The sequence below is a fragment of the Sinocyclocheilus rhinocerous genome, unplaced genomic scaffold (genome assembly GCF_001515625.1).
Source record: "Sinocyclocheilus rhinocerous isolate Xijiao unplaced genomic scaffold, SAMN03320098_v1.1 scaffold1234, whole genome shotgun sequence".
Lineage (NCBI taxonomy): Eukaryota > Metazoa > Chordata > Actinopteri > Cypriniformes > Cyprinidae > Sinocyclocheilus > Sinocyclocheilus rhinocerous.
The window spans coordinates 13,724-30,229 of NW_015656153.1; the positions used below are offsets into that span (position 1 = coordinate 13,724).

At 37.0% G+C, this 16,506-nt stretch overlaps 1 protein-coding gene and 1 long non-coding RNA gene across 2 annotated transcripts in view; one reads left to right on the top strand and one right to left on the bottom strand.

The window, feature by feature from the left end:
• The window catches only part of LOC107719505 (protein FAM196A-like), a 12,292-nt gene extending 8,425 nt beyond the window's left edge, over nucleotides 1-3,867 (bottom strand). Inside the window, exon 1 of the mRNA XM_016526922.1 lies at nucleotides 3,668-3,867. The gene's annotated coding sequence lies outside the window, so the exon portion shown is untranslated. The remainder of the gene's footprint in view (nucleotides 1-3,667) is intronic.
• LOC107719506 (uncharacterized) overlaps nucleotides 1-5,586 on the top strand; it is an 11,709-nt gene extending 6,123 nt beyond the window's left edge. Inside the window, exons 3-5 of the long non-coding RNA XR_001637520.1 lie at nucleotides 1,760-1,764; nucleotides 5,329-5,337; nucleotides 5,511-5,586. This is a non-coding gene — a long non-coding RNA (uncharacterized LOC107719506). The remainder of the gene's footprint in view (nucleotides 1-1,759; nucleotides 1,765-5,328; nucleotides 5,338-5,510) is intronic.
• Nucleotides 5,587-16,506: the final 10,920 nt, after the last annotated feature.

Sequence of the window (16,506 nt, forward strand, 5' to 3'; positions counted from 1 at the left end):
GATATCGTCCTCTTTTGGAAGACCAAACAAAGTAGATTCGCTTTGACAACGAAGCACACAGCGTCTTTACGAAATGGCGGCAGCGGCAACAATACTACAGTGAGAATAAAAGTTACGCCTTCTTTCTTTGCATAAACATTTGGGAGGCGTTATGCAAATATTCCCACATAGTGAGGTAGATATGTGGGGGTGTGTTAGAACGAGCCGTTTTAGGTAGGTGTGGCTGACTCTTAACTTTTATAAAGAATATCTCTTTGGATTTGAGACTTTAATCTTTGCAACTTTACAGATCTTCTTTATGCACCAAGAGCTTGTAACACTCCAAATAGAAAAGAAAAATTGAAATCGCATCATATGACCCCTTTAAACTGGCAAAGCTTATATGAGTTTAGCTTAAACACAGATATCAACGTGTGCTGTTCAGGTCTCACCTGTGCGCGCGCACTATCAGCACCCGGGTGATGATGGAATAAATGCTCATATTCCAGCATACGGCATTCGCATTGAACAAGAGTCAATGGTTCGTCCAAGTTTTTTTTTTTTCATCGCTGTTGTTGTAATGTACTGGGAAGCCAGAATGCGCATCCATCAACCGAAACATATATTAGACAAACCCTGTTTGTTTTACGTGTTATTTATAGCAAACCATATTACAGATGCGTTGTCAGATTTAAGTTGAACCGCGGTCCTAGCGCGTGCCGAACCGTGTGTGGAGAACCGTACGGTTCGAACCGTTCCACCCCTATTGTATACAAATAAAAGTGAATCTAAATAATTTTTTTGGTCACTCTTTAGTTTATGGACAAATTCACACTAGTAACTACTAGTAACTAGACTTTTGCCTCAATAAACACTTATATTGCTGCTTATTAATTGTTGGTAAGATAGTTGTTAGGTTTAGGTATGGGGTAGGATTAAGAGATCTAAAATATGGTCATGCAGACTATATGTGACCCTGGACCACAAAAAATCGTAAGTCGCTGGGGTATATTTGTAGCAATAGCCAAAAATACATTGTATGGGTCAAAATTATTGATTTTTCTTTTATGCCAAAAATCATTAGGATATTAAGTAAAGATCATGTTCCATGAAGATATTTTGTCAATTTCCTACTGTAAATATATTAAAACTTAATTTTTGATTAGTAATATGCATTGCTAAGAACTTCATTTGGACAACTTTAAAGGCGATTTTCTCAGTATTTAGATTTTTTTGCACCCTCAGATTCCAGATTTTCAAATAGTTGTAACTCGGCCAAATATTGTCCTATCCTAACAAACCATACATCAATCAGCTTTCAGACAATTTCGAAAAAATTGACCCTTATGACTGGTTTTGTGGTCCAGGGTCACATATGTGCTTTATAAGTACTAATAAACAGTCAATATTCCAGTAATATGCATGCTAATAAGCAACTAGATAATAGTGAGAATAAAATAAACTTTTACCAAATATTTTTTAATGAATTTTACACAATTTTATTTTTTGCACCAGCAACTGTATTTTTACTTATTTGTTTTTACTTCATTTATTTTTATTTTATTTTTTGTAAAAAATAAAAATAATTAATTGTTAATTTAAATCATTTTTACTACAATGAACTGATTATTTCACATTTTAATTGTTGCAAACAGTTGAGAAAGGTCAAAATGTGGGACATGCCAAAATCACCATTTTAAAGGGGGTCACTGTCTCACTGTGCTGGTTCAGGCTATACTAAACATTATATTGCCTTTGGCCACTGGCTGGTACAGAGAAGGTGCAGTTTGTAACACTGGATTTACAGACTTATCAGCAAGCCATGTAAGGTGTACAGTGGGATCAAATGACTACCAGAGCTCTGCGCGAGGTGCTGTGAATGAGAAATGTGGCGCTAATCCTACTAACAAGCTAAAGTATTAAAGTGACTGAAAATGGAGGAATCCCCTTTTGGATTTGTGATGTACACTGGGGTGTCATTAAATCACTGTAAGTGGATGTATGAAAGGAAGAAAAATGTAACCCTTTGGTGCATGGATCAGTCACGAAGTAAAAAAAAAAAATTGCAATCATTCACTTGTTTATTCAACATCCTACAGTTGGATTTAAAAATTCACAAATGCTTCTATTTAGTGTTTTTCTAATTTAATACTTTTTCCAGAGTACAGAGTCACATGATCAGTCACAAATGTGCTCATTTGATCAGAATCTGAAATATGTTTCAACCCCTTTGTATTTTGACACATATGTCCTCTACAATGGACATCATGTAAAGACTGAAAGGGTTAAAAGGAAGAAAGCAAAAGAAAGGTGGGTGTTTAATATGTTCTACATGTTGCTGTGAAAAACATAATGAAGATTTAGTGTGCTGAACAAAACAAGTGAAATACTATAATTTATAATTTAAATGATCTTTCCTTTATTCACACATTTCCCGAATCTAAACACAAAAGCTTATTTCAATGGCCCATCATCAGTCATGCCTAAAGAAGTGAACAAAAACTGAAGAACGAGCAAAAAATAAGGGAAGAGAGTAAAGACGCTTTGGAGCGTGACTAAACACATTCATCCTCTGTTCAAATAGAGGCCTAAGACTGCAGGACTGAGGTATACGGTGGACGAAAATGGTACTAAAATAAAACGGTAGGATGTAAAGCCTCACTCAGCCTGGTTTCCTGGAATCAAAAGTTAAATCTGTAAAAAACAGAGCATCTAATCTTCCCGCAAGGACAAGGTAATGAAAGAATGATGGAAACATTTCACTCAAAATGGGTGAAAAATATGCTGGATGTTTTTCCATTCTGGCATGTGTACAAATGACAAAAAGTTAATATCTGAAGAAAATGAGATTCTGAATTACAGTGAAGATAGAAAGTGTCATTCCATCATACAGGGTGGTCCGTGACAGAGTGGAAATCTCTCTCTCCCACAGACACACACATACACACCATGTAGCACAATATCATATGGCAGGGATGCCATCATTCAAACGCACATCCTCTCATGTTTTCCTGACAGGTTTATACCTTACATAAAAGTTCTCTAACTTATTTCTTGTCATGTCTACAATACAGCTTCCAATAAATGCTTATTTAACTCCCCATTATAGTGACTAACAGGTTTTAAACAAGTCTGCACCATTAAAATACCTAACTTTAACTGAAAATACACCTTATGCATATGAAAAAATCATAGCATCCAGCTGCAAACGCATTGTGCTGAGCCTGCTGAGGCATGGGAGAAAAAGCCCTCATCCACTAAGGACATAATCCCACGTTCATCAAATTGCCTTTACACCTACAAATATTGTTTTTGCAGCTTTCACAGGAAGCATTGTGACGTGGCTTTCAAAATTTCAGGTTGTAGAAAGACTGGACTAAAACATCAGACTGTTAAATGACAGAACCTACTATAGGCTATAAAATAGCTCTAACAAAGCCATGTCACAAACCTCACAAGCTCCAGCCTTTCCAAAGGACAGGAAAAAAAGTGAAATTAATTATCATATTCCATTCTGTGGCACAGACATAGATGAAGTGTAATTGAAACCAAGATCACTCACTCACTCAGCCTCAGTACAGTAAGTAACCGTCAGCCAGCCAACGAATAAGCACATTGCAATGCACAAACAGACCTTCCTGCTCGAGCACTTGATGTGAAAACGGGGCTGGACGGAGGGCACACTCACCCTGAGAGGACCATTAGCGGAGGAGAGGAAGACAGTGAAGGCGTCAGTCTCCCGTGGCACTGGGGCATATCCGCTTCTTTAGGAGCCATGCGAGGCGGCCGGCTGCAGACGAGTTGTTCCACATTGGCTGAAGTGCAGCAGTGAGAGGATTTGCCCGACACCGGAGCTGCAGCGAGCGGACACACATGCAGGGAGAGTGTGTGAGAAGTGCAGCAGTGAGAGGGTTTGCCCGACACCGGAGCTGCAGCGAGCGGACACACATGCAGGGAGAGTGTGTGAGAGCGAAGACGCGCGCTACGTTTAGTGCGTCAAATTGAAATCCCACCACAAGGAGACTTAAGAGATGTGTCCCTCTTGATTTCTCACATTACCGGGAGAGGCACATGTGTGCGTGCTCTGCACACACACACACACACTCAAGCGCACAGACAGTTGGCACGAGCGCGCGCGCGCGCGCAGACGATGTTCCTCACCCGCCGCTGCAGACCCTGTGTGTTTGATAAGAAGAGGGAGAGAGAGAGAGAGAGAGAGAGAGAGATAAATGAGAAAGGAGGGGAGGTTGAGTTTGGGAAGCAAAAGAGGGAGAGAGAGCGGTTGAGAAATGAGGTGAGGGAAGTCCTGTTTTAGTTCCGTTTAGTTGGTCATTTCACATAGGCTATTTTATCTAAGCTTACTAACCCACAAAGCTTATGTAATCGGAGGAGTGGGTGGGTGGATGGGTGTTAGTGGGGTTTTGGAAGATGAGAAGTAATAATACTGACGCGTTTTAATTGGCTAGACCGTGTATTATCACACTGATTACACCTCGTTACAAGATGACATGATTTAAATGAGAAAGAGATGGTGAGATTGGAAGATTACAATGTGGGTGAGAAAAAATCAAATGTAAGGAAGCGTAATTGGATTGTTAATTAACGCGAGTCATCTCTGTGTTTTATAATTACCAGAATTCCTCTGGGGATAAATCAACCTTGTTGTTGCTGCTTCAAACACACACACGACTGTCCTGATCATCCATGCTCACTAATAATGCTAAGTTGTCAAAAATGAATCTTAGATCACGTAAGTCATGTTGAAAGAACAGCAAATGTTTATTTGATTGATTTAGTGTTTTGTTTACTTGCTGTTCTGAAGCTCTAACAAAGTAGGCCTGCTGCTTTTAGGAACACAAGAAATGCATCTTGCTTAGCCATTAGGATAGCCTAAGTCAAACCAAAAAGCATAGCATATGATTTGGATGAATGCATTTTTGTTAGTTCAATACACTGAAGGAATGACCAAGGGCTTACAGTGCTGTTTTTGTTGTCATGTTTAGTAAATTGTGATGTCAGCACGTGTTTTTTATTGTTATTTTCATATTGGAAAAAATTGTGTTGGAGCAGTTAAATGTTTTTTTTTAAAGAGGAATAATATCTTAGATAGATTCCAGTCTGGTTTTAGAGCCGGCCACAGTACAGAGTCCGCACTTTTGAGGGTCTCCAATGATATCTTAAGAGGTGTTGACTCTGGGAGTTGTGTTGTTCTAATTTTGTTAGATCTTACTGCAGCATTCGATACAGTTGATCACGATATACTTATTGCTCGTCTCAAGAATCATGTTGGTGTTCAGGGCTTAGCCTTAAAATGGTCCTCTTCTTATCGGAAGGATAGGACTTTTTCAGTCAGTTTAGGTGATTACTCTTCTTCTACTGCTCCTCTTGTCTGTGGGGTTCCTCAGGGCTCTATTCTGGGACCAATTTTATTTTCTCTGTATATGTTGCCATTGAGTTTTATTTTTGAAAAATTTGGGATTCATTATCACTTGTATGCGGATGATTCACAAATTTACTTACCATTGAAACAGGACCATAAATGTGCTTTGCAGTCTCTGCATCAATGTCTGACAGAGGTTAAGTGCTGGTTGGCAAATAATTTTCTTCAATTGAATGAAAGTGCTTTATAAATAAAGTTTGAGTTGAGTTGAGTTGAGTTGAGCTGAGTTGTTTGTTTGTTCTTCTACTCAAAATGATCAGTTTTTTTGATTATTTCATGAGCGTTTTTAGTCATTAGTGTTCAACACATTTTCATGTGATGTTGTCAGTAGTTTAGGAAAACAAGCACTTTGCTTTCCATTGTATACATTTTTACACGGGAACTTATTTATTCAACTTAAAAAAATTAACATAAGATTTAAATAAAAAAAATTGCTTAATCTAAATCATTTCTACAATTATGGCAGATTTTAAGTGCAACTTGATATTTTAAGTTCAGTTACGACATTTACTTAAAAAAGGCCATGAAAATGGTAGCCTTCATTTTTCATGCCATAAATAAAGTTCATCTCCTCACTCAAAAGTGAAACTGAATCTTTGTTCTTCACTCACTGCCACTGAGATGCACATGAAAAACAAGCTATAACACATCATAAACCTGCTTCAGTTAACTGAGTGTTAGAACCCTTTTACTGTACCTGCATTGGAATACAGCACAGCCACTATAACTGCTGATGATGATCATAATAAATGAACTCACAGTCAAGGATGTGACCTTGATGGTCAGTATTCTTAAAACCAGTATGAATTGCTGATTGAAACCCATTTGGATTCCACAATATGATATATTTTCATGTAAAACAAAAATACTTTAAAGTTTCCACAAAAAGCAGAACAATTGTTTTTGACATTGATAATAATAAGAAAAGTTTCTTGAGCACCAAATCAGCATATTAGAATGATTTCTGAAGGATCATGTGACACTGAAGACTGGAGTAATGACTACTTTAATTACTGCATATTTTGATCAAATAAAGTCAGCCTTGATGAGCATAAGAAACTTCTTTTAAAAACACTAAAAACAGTATTATAGCAACAAGTAGAAGAGAATTATATTTTGTGAAAACCTTGTTTTGTTGGAATTCAATTTTTTATTTACTTTTAAATTTGCATTTAACTAATAGTCTGATGTACTTGCCAGACCATTTGGCGTTTCATTTGCACCGGTATTTTTCTCCAAAAAATGCTTGATTGCTTTACAAATTCAGCTTACTCCACAGCAGCTAGAAGTGTTCCTACATCAGTAAATGTGCTCATATCATATTCATGAACTTCAGAAAAAATATTCTGCATGCATATTCTGCAATTAAAACATCAAAAAAGGCTGTTCTCATTAGAGGGTGAGTAGGGAGTTCATACACAGTGTCTCTCTTAGCCACAAAATGTTAGTCTCTGCAGGTGTCTGTGAAATGGAACTTCTCTCCTCTGTGCCTCAGGCCATCGGCTGTCATTAAGCAGAAAGTGAAATAAAACTGTTCCCTCCACCAATTACTGAAGGAGAAAAATCTTCATAATTCAGCAGGAATACAGATCTGCTAGCGCAGCTTAAACAGTTTGAAGACACAAAAAAAGATTTGTAAAACATACTTTCAGGGAGGCTCCATTCACAAGATGTTCAGAACAGGAAGAATGTTGAGCTGACATTTCCCAGAATGCCCTGAGTGGTAATATCTGCAAATTATACAGTGACTTTCAGTGAGGTCAAATCTTTTAAAAATGAATTTCTGCCATTTTCAGGATGCGCGCTGTTGAGGTTTGTCTCGTGCAATTCAAATTGTCTTTCGGTGCCGCCAGCACAGAGAGCTACATATCAGCTCTTTTAAAGTGACAATGAAATCAGAGTCGGCCCACTGGCGTACGGGACACCTCCGTGGTGCGAGTGGGGGGGCGCAGATCCCATGTGAGGCCTACCTCATAGCGCTATGAGCTACATATATTATGGTTCAATTTGTCTGTCAAGAGTGATTTTTCTCTGCATAGAAGTCTAAATCAAATTCAAAGGTGTCAACAACTAGCAATAGAACAACATAAGGAAATAATTTTCTCTTCTGGCTGTTTTAACGCTGATCTGAACATGCCCTGAGGTGTGAGTCTGGATATGAACAGAGGTGTAAAGTATTGGAGTAAATGTAATTAGATACTGTACTTGAGTATCTTTTCGGGTACTTTGTAGTTGTACCGAGTATCAAAGATATTAGCAACTTTTACTCTTTACTTCACTACATTTTTGAATGAGTATCTGTACTCTTTACTCCACTACATTTGAAATGAGTGTTGCAGTTACACATTGAAGGAAAGAAACAGTGAGAGAGACAGCTGAGATGTTTGCTGAGATGCACCACTGAGCTCTAGCCTATATTACTGAGCAGGGCTAATCAGAGGAGTGAAAGGAGAGAGGAGAAAATCCTTGATGCTGTGAGCACATCCTCCTGCTTTCTTTTCGTGCCGCAGCTAAGAGTCATTTTCACTGCTTGATCCCCATTGGCTCAGCTCTCGCTGAAGGCCGCTGGGCTTCCTCTTATTGTTACAGAAACAGATCACCTTCTGCTCATTAATTTCATAATGTTCATGCATATTCCTTCAAGACTTCAACTATGTATACTGTATGAGCCACTGCATATATATTCTGACTGAATAATAATCAAACAATCTCCAAGAATTTTCTCACCATCCTTTAGGTCACCTCATTTCCATACTTCTAGTACAAATAGGTATGAAAAGTAATGAGCATTATAATTAAAATCACACCCTGGAATATTTCTTCTTTTATATTATCTACAGATGGAGCCACAATGTAAGTGCTATAAGGGAAAATGCTTCTTTTTCCTTTTTTTTATTAAATACAAATTTGTATTTAATTGCAAATGTACTTTTCAAATGCAACTGTAAAGTGTGAACTATCCATTTTGCTCAAAAAGAGTTAAAGAGTATGCAAGTCGTTTTAATTGAGTCATTTAATTCCTTTGTTTGTGAATCGGACTACATTGATCGTGCTGTAAGTTTTTGATTCACTAAAAAGAATTGGTTTAAAAGAATCATTTGTGAATAAGACTACACTGTTAATGCTGTATGGTTTTGATTCACTAAAAACAATTGTTTAAAAGTCATTTGTTCATCAATCTGATTCTGCAGGTTGTTCTGTATGTTTTTGTGTGCAGCTTTTGAGGACAGTTTAATAAAAAGTTGTGCTTCCTGGCCTTCCTTTTTATCTTGTCACATTCATAATGCAAACAGGTTAAAATATAACTTTTGCTGTGTTGCTGTAGATTTTCAGCATTAGAATTTGGTGAAAAACTTGGATTTACATATGTATATTTGTATTTGGTATTTTCTCCTTTTGCCTACAAGTACAATTTAAAAACAAAAAAGCTAAATGTTTATTTAGAAGTTTAAATTATACAGTATTTTGAATCTGTATTTCAGAAGAGTTACAAAAGACCCAACACATTTTTTGACAGCTGAAATAGTGCGCAAAATAATGTATTATTTATTTTAATCCTAAAACTTACCTACCCTGAAGAAAATAGTGTAGAAACAATTTTCATTCAGAAATTGTTAGTAAATTTAACTATTTTAAAAAGCCATTAACACACTGAATTAGATGTGAAATTTTGAAGTAGAAAAACTGAAATTATGGCAATGGATAGGTTCTTTTCATCGCCATTACAGTCAAATAACTGAACATAAACATAGGAGCCTGAGAAAAATGATCATTTTAGAAGAAAATTTCAAACAGCACTTAAAGGCTATTGCATCTCTCTTTTACTTAGAGGCTTTTGCATCAACTCTTCATATATATATACATACAGTATATTATATATATATATAATAGAAAAACTTAATTTTGTTTTTCTTGAGCCATTCAGAGGTGGACATGCTGGTGTGTTTGGGATCATTGTCCTGCTGCATAACCCAAGTGCGCTTGACATTCTCCTTCAGGATTTTCTGATAGAGAGCAGAATTCATGGTTCCATCAATTACGGCAAGTCGTCCAGGTCCTGAAGCTGCAAAGCAGCCCCAGACCATCACACTACCACCACCATGTTTGACATGAGGCCTGCAGTTCTTCAGATGTTCTTTTATGACCTCCTGGATGAGACGTCGTTGCACTCTTGGAGTAATTTTGGTAGGCCAGCCACTCCTGGGAAGTTTCATCACTGTTCCAAGTTTTCTTATATATTCAATGTGGTTTCACACTTCAGGGCTCTTTATTTATGCAAATACTGGGTATGACTGCACCTACATGATGGAAATAATAGATTTCTCCAGAGCACGCTGTCAGGATGAATCAACCTCGGCTGAAAGGATGTTTCCACAAATCGTTTAGTAATTCTACATTTTAAGGAAGAATGAACAAAGGTTGCTATTATAGACAGGGTTCGTACGGTCATGAAAAACCTGGAAAAGTCATGGAATTTTATTGGTAAAAATGTGTACGAACCCTGTATAGAGTAGGGTGAGGAGTATGTACTGTGTTCATCTCATGAGTGCTATAGGGGGGTATAGGCAGATGTTACGAGTGCCGAGGGACTGAGGACACTGGATGTTCTTCAGGCTTTGTGAAGCGTGGTGCACAGGAGATTGACTGTGATTAACAGCATCACTGGTGGTTGTTTAAACCTTTTCTCAGGCTTTACGGTGTCAGCACAGCTCTCTTGGCAGCATGTGTGCGGGCATCTGTGTGTGCGTGTGTAGTGGTGAGTATAAAAACAAAGCAGGTGTCTTGTTCAGATTTAGACTATTTGCATCTACTGAAGCGTTGCTGCACCCTACCTTCAGTAATCTCCTGTTACCTTGCGTGTCTAAACACACACACCCTGATCTTTCACAATGATAACAGAGATTGCATGCCTAGTTAGACACAGATGGTGACTGCACAATTGACCACACTTTAATCGTTAACCTTCACTTGTTATCACCAGAATGCGTTATTCCTTGGAGGCATCCAGGGAAGAATCCATACATAGAGGGCAGACCCACTGTCCTCAACTAACCAGCATATTTGCATTTACCAAATCAGTCCAAGTGCCCTTTGCTAAAGACACGTTCCAGAAACAAAAAGGAATCTGCCTGTCAGGTCTGTAGTTTTGGCAGTAAAATGTTTCTAGTCTTGTTAATTAAATTCGATGGCATGCACCATATAATTGCAAGTCTCTTTGAGATGTTCTCAAGTCCTAAATTTCATTGTTAACAAGGCATTACTCGATTCTCACGGTCCTTTCTCTGTATGGCTAAAAAGTACTCATATAATAGCAGTAATGGAAGCAGAGCTGAGATATTTACACTCTAGGGACTCATTTACACTTGGTAAAAGCTTGCAGCTGAACTGTATGGCATGAGCAGTGTTACATGCCTGTTTTTTTTTCTCCACCAGTCTTCTTGGATACATTTAATTGCACTTTCATTTGTAGGCCTGGGTATGGTTTTATGGTTCGATTCCGAATGACAATCACTTGATTCCGATTGATTAGATTCTGATTCATTTGATGATGATGATGATGATGATGATGAATGATGCATTTATAGAGCGCTTTATTGTGTATTGCTGTACACCCATTAATTATTATATAATATAATTATAACATTTATAAAATATAAACTTGTAAATGTTTCAGTTATAAACTCCTGTGAAAAAGTCATTTTGAAAGACTCAATACAAGGACCGATTCATAATAATTGAGTAATTTGTTTGTGAATCGGACTGCACTGGTCACGCTGTCTGTTTTTCGTTTAATAAAAAGAATCATTTAAAATAATTGTTTGTTTGAAAGTCTTACTGCACTGACATACTGTATGTTGTTGACTCACTAACAAATCGGTTTGAAAGAATTATTTGTTTGTAAATCGGACTGCACTGGTCATGCTGTATGTTTTTGATTCACTAAAAAGAATCATTTAAAATAATTGTTTGTTTGACAGTCTTACTGCACTGACGTACTGTATGTTGTTGACTCACTAACAAGAATCAGTTTGTAATAATTATTTGTTTGTAAACCGGACTGCACTGGTCATGCTGTATGTTTTTGATTCACTAAAAAGAATCATTTAAAAGAACCAATTGTTTGTGAATCTGACTGCACTGGTCAAGCTGTGATGGTTTTGGCTGACCTAAAAGAAGCTATTTAAAATAATCTATTTGTTGGTAAATCATTCTGAACTGGTTATGCTGTATGTTTTTGGTTCACTAGGAAAAATCAGTTTAAAGGAATAATTTGGTCATAAAGCAGACTGCACTGGTTGTGGCCATATATTATTGTGTGCAGCTTGTGAGGACAGATCAATAAAAAGACATGCTTTCTTGTCATTATTTCATGGTTATCTTATGCTGTAGATTCATCATCGAAGGTGCAGAAATACTAGCACAGAGTAAAAGATTTGACATGAGATTTTAAGAACGCCCAAATGAAGATCGACATTTATACCCAGCCCCAACTAATTTGTTCTTTAGTTGAATTATTCACAGCAACTCAGAATTAAGTGCCTTGTTCAAGGGCACAGAGGTGATAGTAGGCGTTTGAACCTATACAATCTTTTGACTAAACCAGATCTTTAACCGCTAAGCTTCACCATCCTCCTTTCAAACCTGAGTTGTCAATCACACAGCTTTATCTAAAATGACAAATAATGGATTCAATAATTATGTGCAAAACCCTCTGAAATAAGTGGGGTTGACTTAAAATGCATCCTATCTGTGCAGCACTGAGTCTCTGATTAGAGGGTGTGTCTGGATTTAGCTGACTGACTTTTACCAAGAAAGTCATTAAACAGTAAAAACTCTATCTTTAATACAGTGAGAGTGACAAAAGCCACTGACTCTGACACAGTGAAGCTGATTTTAAAAAGCAGGGACTGACCTTCCACTATCAAAAGCAATTACAATCACATTTAATAATACAGTAGGGACCTTCTCCAATGTGTCTTAATGCCAAACAAAATCATCATGATTAATGTCACTTTGTCTTTCGAGCTGGAGAGCTTTTATAACAGAACATCTGACAGTTAAAAACACTTTGATTCAAAAAGTCGGTATCTTTCTTACTGCAAATGTATCTGATAAAGTTTGATTCTGTCGCCATCAAGATGAATTCATAAAAAAAAACAGCATTGTTATTGAGCCAGAAAAAAATACTGCTTTGCAATCAAATATTAGCTCCTTAAATTGTTTTAATTTAGTTAGCTACTTAATGTTTGTAGTGTAGCTAACTGTCTTTTGAAAAGCATAACTTGACTGTCGTATTAACTTCTTAAATTATAACTAGCTTGTAGTATGACATTTTACAGTTTTAAAGCAGCTTTCCAACACTGCCAGTAAATAGTCTGTCAGAGCATCCACAGAACAGAAGCGACGGGAACCGTGTCAACCTAGCCATAAACTATGTATCAGCTATACATCTGTTTAACATAACTCTCTCTGTTCTGTGGGTTGTAACTCTGCTTGGAGAAGATACAAAAACAAAGCACTGAGGCGTGTTGGCAAGACATGACAGCTTTGCCATCTAACAGATCTCGCCACATGAGGAGGCTTTGCTGTAAAAGCAGGAGTCCTGGAGAGAGTTTCAATGCTGTCAAATGTCCTTTTGTCACCACACACAGCAAATCAGAGGAAAATGTAAATGCTCATGCTGTTTGGAATGCAGTGGTGAAGTGTTTGTCCTTTCTGACAGTGAAAGACAATAGATGTAATTGATTGTTCCCAGTGGTTACTTGGGAGTTTTAAATTGCCCAGTTTAGCTTTTTATTTTTGATGTGGAGTAGATTAAGTCATTTGTGGTAAATTATGATAAATAATTTATAGCCATTTTTAAATTTCATTCTTTATGTAATTGCTTGAGAGAAGAGTTTATGTTTCTTTCCTGTTGTAGTCAGAATATAGCCTGAGGCACAAACAGAGTCCTACTTTACATTTGTACAAAAAAAATCATGAAACATATAACAAGACATTCATTAGACTCTTACAGTGGATCTGTTGTTTCATAATGCCATAGCAAAAAACAATTAGGTAGGCACATAAAATATGCAAAATTATAGCATTTGGCCGCAAAAGATAACATGATGACGTTAGTATTTATACTAATGTATTTATACTATTACTATTACTATTAGTATTTATACTAATGTAAAGTGTGGTTCTTTCACACATGCGTTTTTGCATAGACACTGAATTGTACAGTATCAACATAATGGCAGTACTTAAACATAAATGCGTTTGTATATGTGCAACTTCAGAGAGGTAGAATGTTTATGAATCCCTTTAGCTTCATATAATATTGAATGTATGGAATTAATTTTATTTATAGCAATTGAGGTTAATTAACCCCATCACATTTATTTAATGCAGTAAATGCATTTACCTCATTTGATATAATACCAGTTTCATTCTGTTCTGTGTGGCTTCTCAAGAACACACACAGACTTATTTCCATATTCGTTGAGCTTTGATGATAATTAAATTCATCCACATAACAAATGCAAATGACTTTATTTTGCATTGCTCACATCTACATTTCATTTAGAAATAAATTTGCCATTAAAAAAGGTATTTTTCCTTTGGGGACAACACTTTTCCGTCATTTAATAATAAACAAGAAGCCTGCTGTGAAATTGAGTAACTTCGCTACGTATGACGATCATCTCACAAAGGTTCAAGCAATTTTGGTTCAGACTAGAAATCTCAGACTAGAATCTCTAAAGTTGTAAAAGGAAACACTGTCAGTCTGTTGTACATATCCAAATGTACAAACACCTTTGAAAATGAATGAAATCCCCTGACAAGGAGACCATACCATCCCTGAATACACACTTTCAATAAGAACCAACGTCAATATTGGCCTAAACGACATGATTGACTAAATGGGACTCTATATCGTTTGTATAGAGCTTAGTCATCTCATTTCTTTTAAAATGTGGCTTGGAAAAATATGGCTTATTTTAGGCAATTTTGTGGAGTTATTCTTCTGCCTGGTCTGTTAGAACATAATTACGGGTCCTTAAATTAGATTTAACGAGTGAACGAACAGCTTCATTGAGTGAGATTGAGCGTATTCCCCTGACAACGGACAGACTGACCCTTGTGGACTAAGAGCTTCGGCTTGTCACATAATGACATCGCAAGGGACAATTTGATTTCTACAACACCAAGCCCACACCCACATAAATGTCTCGAGGCTCAGTGTTGTGGAACCTTTCTCGGCTTTGGATTACAAATTAAAGAAGCACACATTCATTTTTAATGAGCTCTTCTACTATCAGGGGTGAGAATTGTGGTTTCAAACTAGTACGTAATGGGAGCTTCACTTGGGGTACATTCTGAAATATAATTTCCATTGATGGTTGATCTGGAGTCTGTGGAATGCAAAGCTAACATTTGCATTGTGACAGAAGCTCGTTCAGGTACAGCCCACATGCCTAATTCATGCGAAAGATCATCTGAGCTTGGGGGAAAGTTTTTGTGGCTCTATTATTTTAAATGAACAGCTGAAGCTCATCCAGAGTGCCCCAGAAAATTAAGCAAAATGGCAGCATGGGTTCACAATAGCGTACAAAAGAATAAAAGCGTATGTAATGCTGAGATCACAAGTAGCTAATTATTTGTGACCCTGGACCACAAAACCAGTCTTAAGTCGCTGGGGTATATTTGTAGCAATAGCCAAAAATACATTGTATGGGTCAAAATTATTGATTTTTCTTTTATGCCAAAAATCATTAGGACATTAAGTAAAGATCATGTTCCATGAAGATATTTTGTAAATTTCCTACCATAAATATATCAAAACTTAATTTTTATCCTAACAGACCATACATCAATCAGCTTTCAGATGATGTATAAATCTCAATTTCGAAAAAATTGACCCTTATGACTGGTTTTGTGGTCCAGGGTCACATTTTGTCAGTAGAATAATTTCTAGAAGAGTGGAACAGAATATTATTCTCCCTAAATTATCATTATTCTTTCTATGCATAGTGGGGTTGTTCTGTGAGACCATGTTTGTTTACATTCATCAGCAATCATTATAGTAATGAATCATACTTGACATAGTTAAGCAATATCACACTCGCAGTTGTGTTGTTGATCTGAATTAATCAAGGGAATCAGAACAGCTGTGATTAACTTGCTTATTTATTTTTTTACAATAGCTAAAGAAATGGGAAGTTAATGTTGGCTAACTTACATTTTATACACAGTATTTCTAGCTCATCCAAGTCAAATCGAACCTCTGCATCTCTGAGCAACACACAGTAGTGTTTTTTTTTCTGAATGAATCAGTGTTGTTGAATAAATTGGTTCAGTGAATGATTCAATGTTTCACCCATAAAGCATGACCCTGTGGCTGAATATGCCTACTTGCCTACTAATCCATAGTTGAAAAACAGTGCATGATTGCTGTAATGCTGCATCTCCAAATTCATAGTATTCATAAAGTTGGTCGGAAAGTATCCAGATCACCTACTACTTATGACGAGATTCTGAAGTGCGCATCAGATGAACACTTTACCATCCCATGAGGCCATGGGAGAGGAGTTGTGCATGGCAATGAAGCAGCGCCAATGGTGCTATAAGTCACATGACAGTGACAACGTGGCAGATGTAATATGTTCGTATTTCATTCATGCTACACTCATTCATACTATATAGGACATTATTTTTTATCAGATGCAAAGTAGGTTTTTATCCAAATGTAGTGTGATTTCTGACACAGCTTTAGTGTTTTAAAAGAATTGGTTGAGTGAACAATTCAGTGACTTATTCAGTGAATATAGATTGAGATCAAGTATCCATTGAGACATGATATAATGTGGTCCACCTGTGTACCTGAGTTATTAACTACCAGTATCAAATGTTTTAGAAGTTGCTTTGTGGGGTCGAGAGGAAGGCGCGGGTTTTCATCTCTCCTCTCCCTCTGTAATCTGTATCAGAGAGTTAATTAGTGCTACAGTCACAGCCGCACCTCCTTGTTATTAGTGCTCAGCAATTACAATCAGCACATTGTCACACTGAGCACAGAGGAGAACAGATACCACATTAACCTC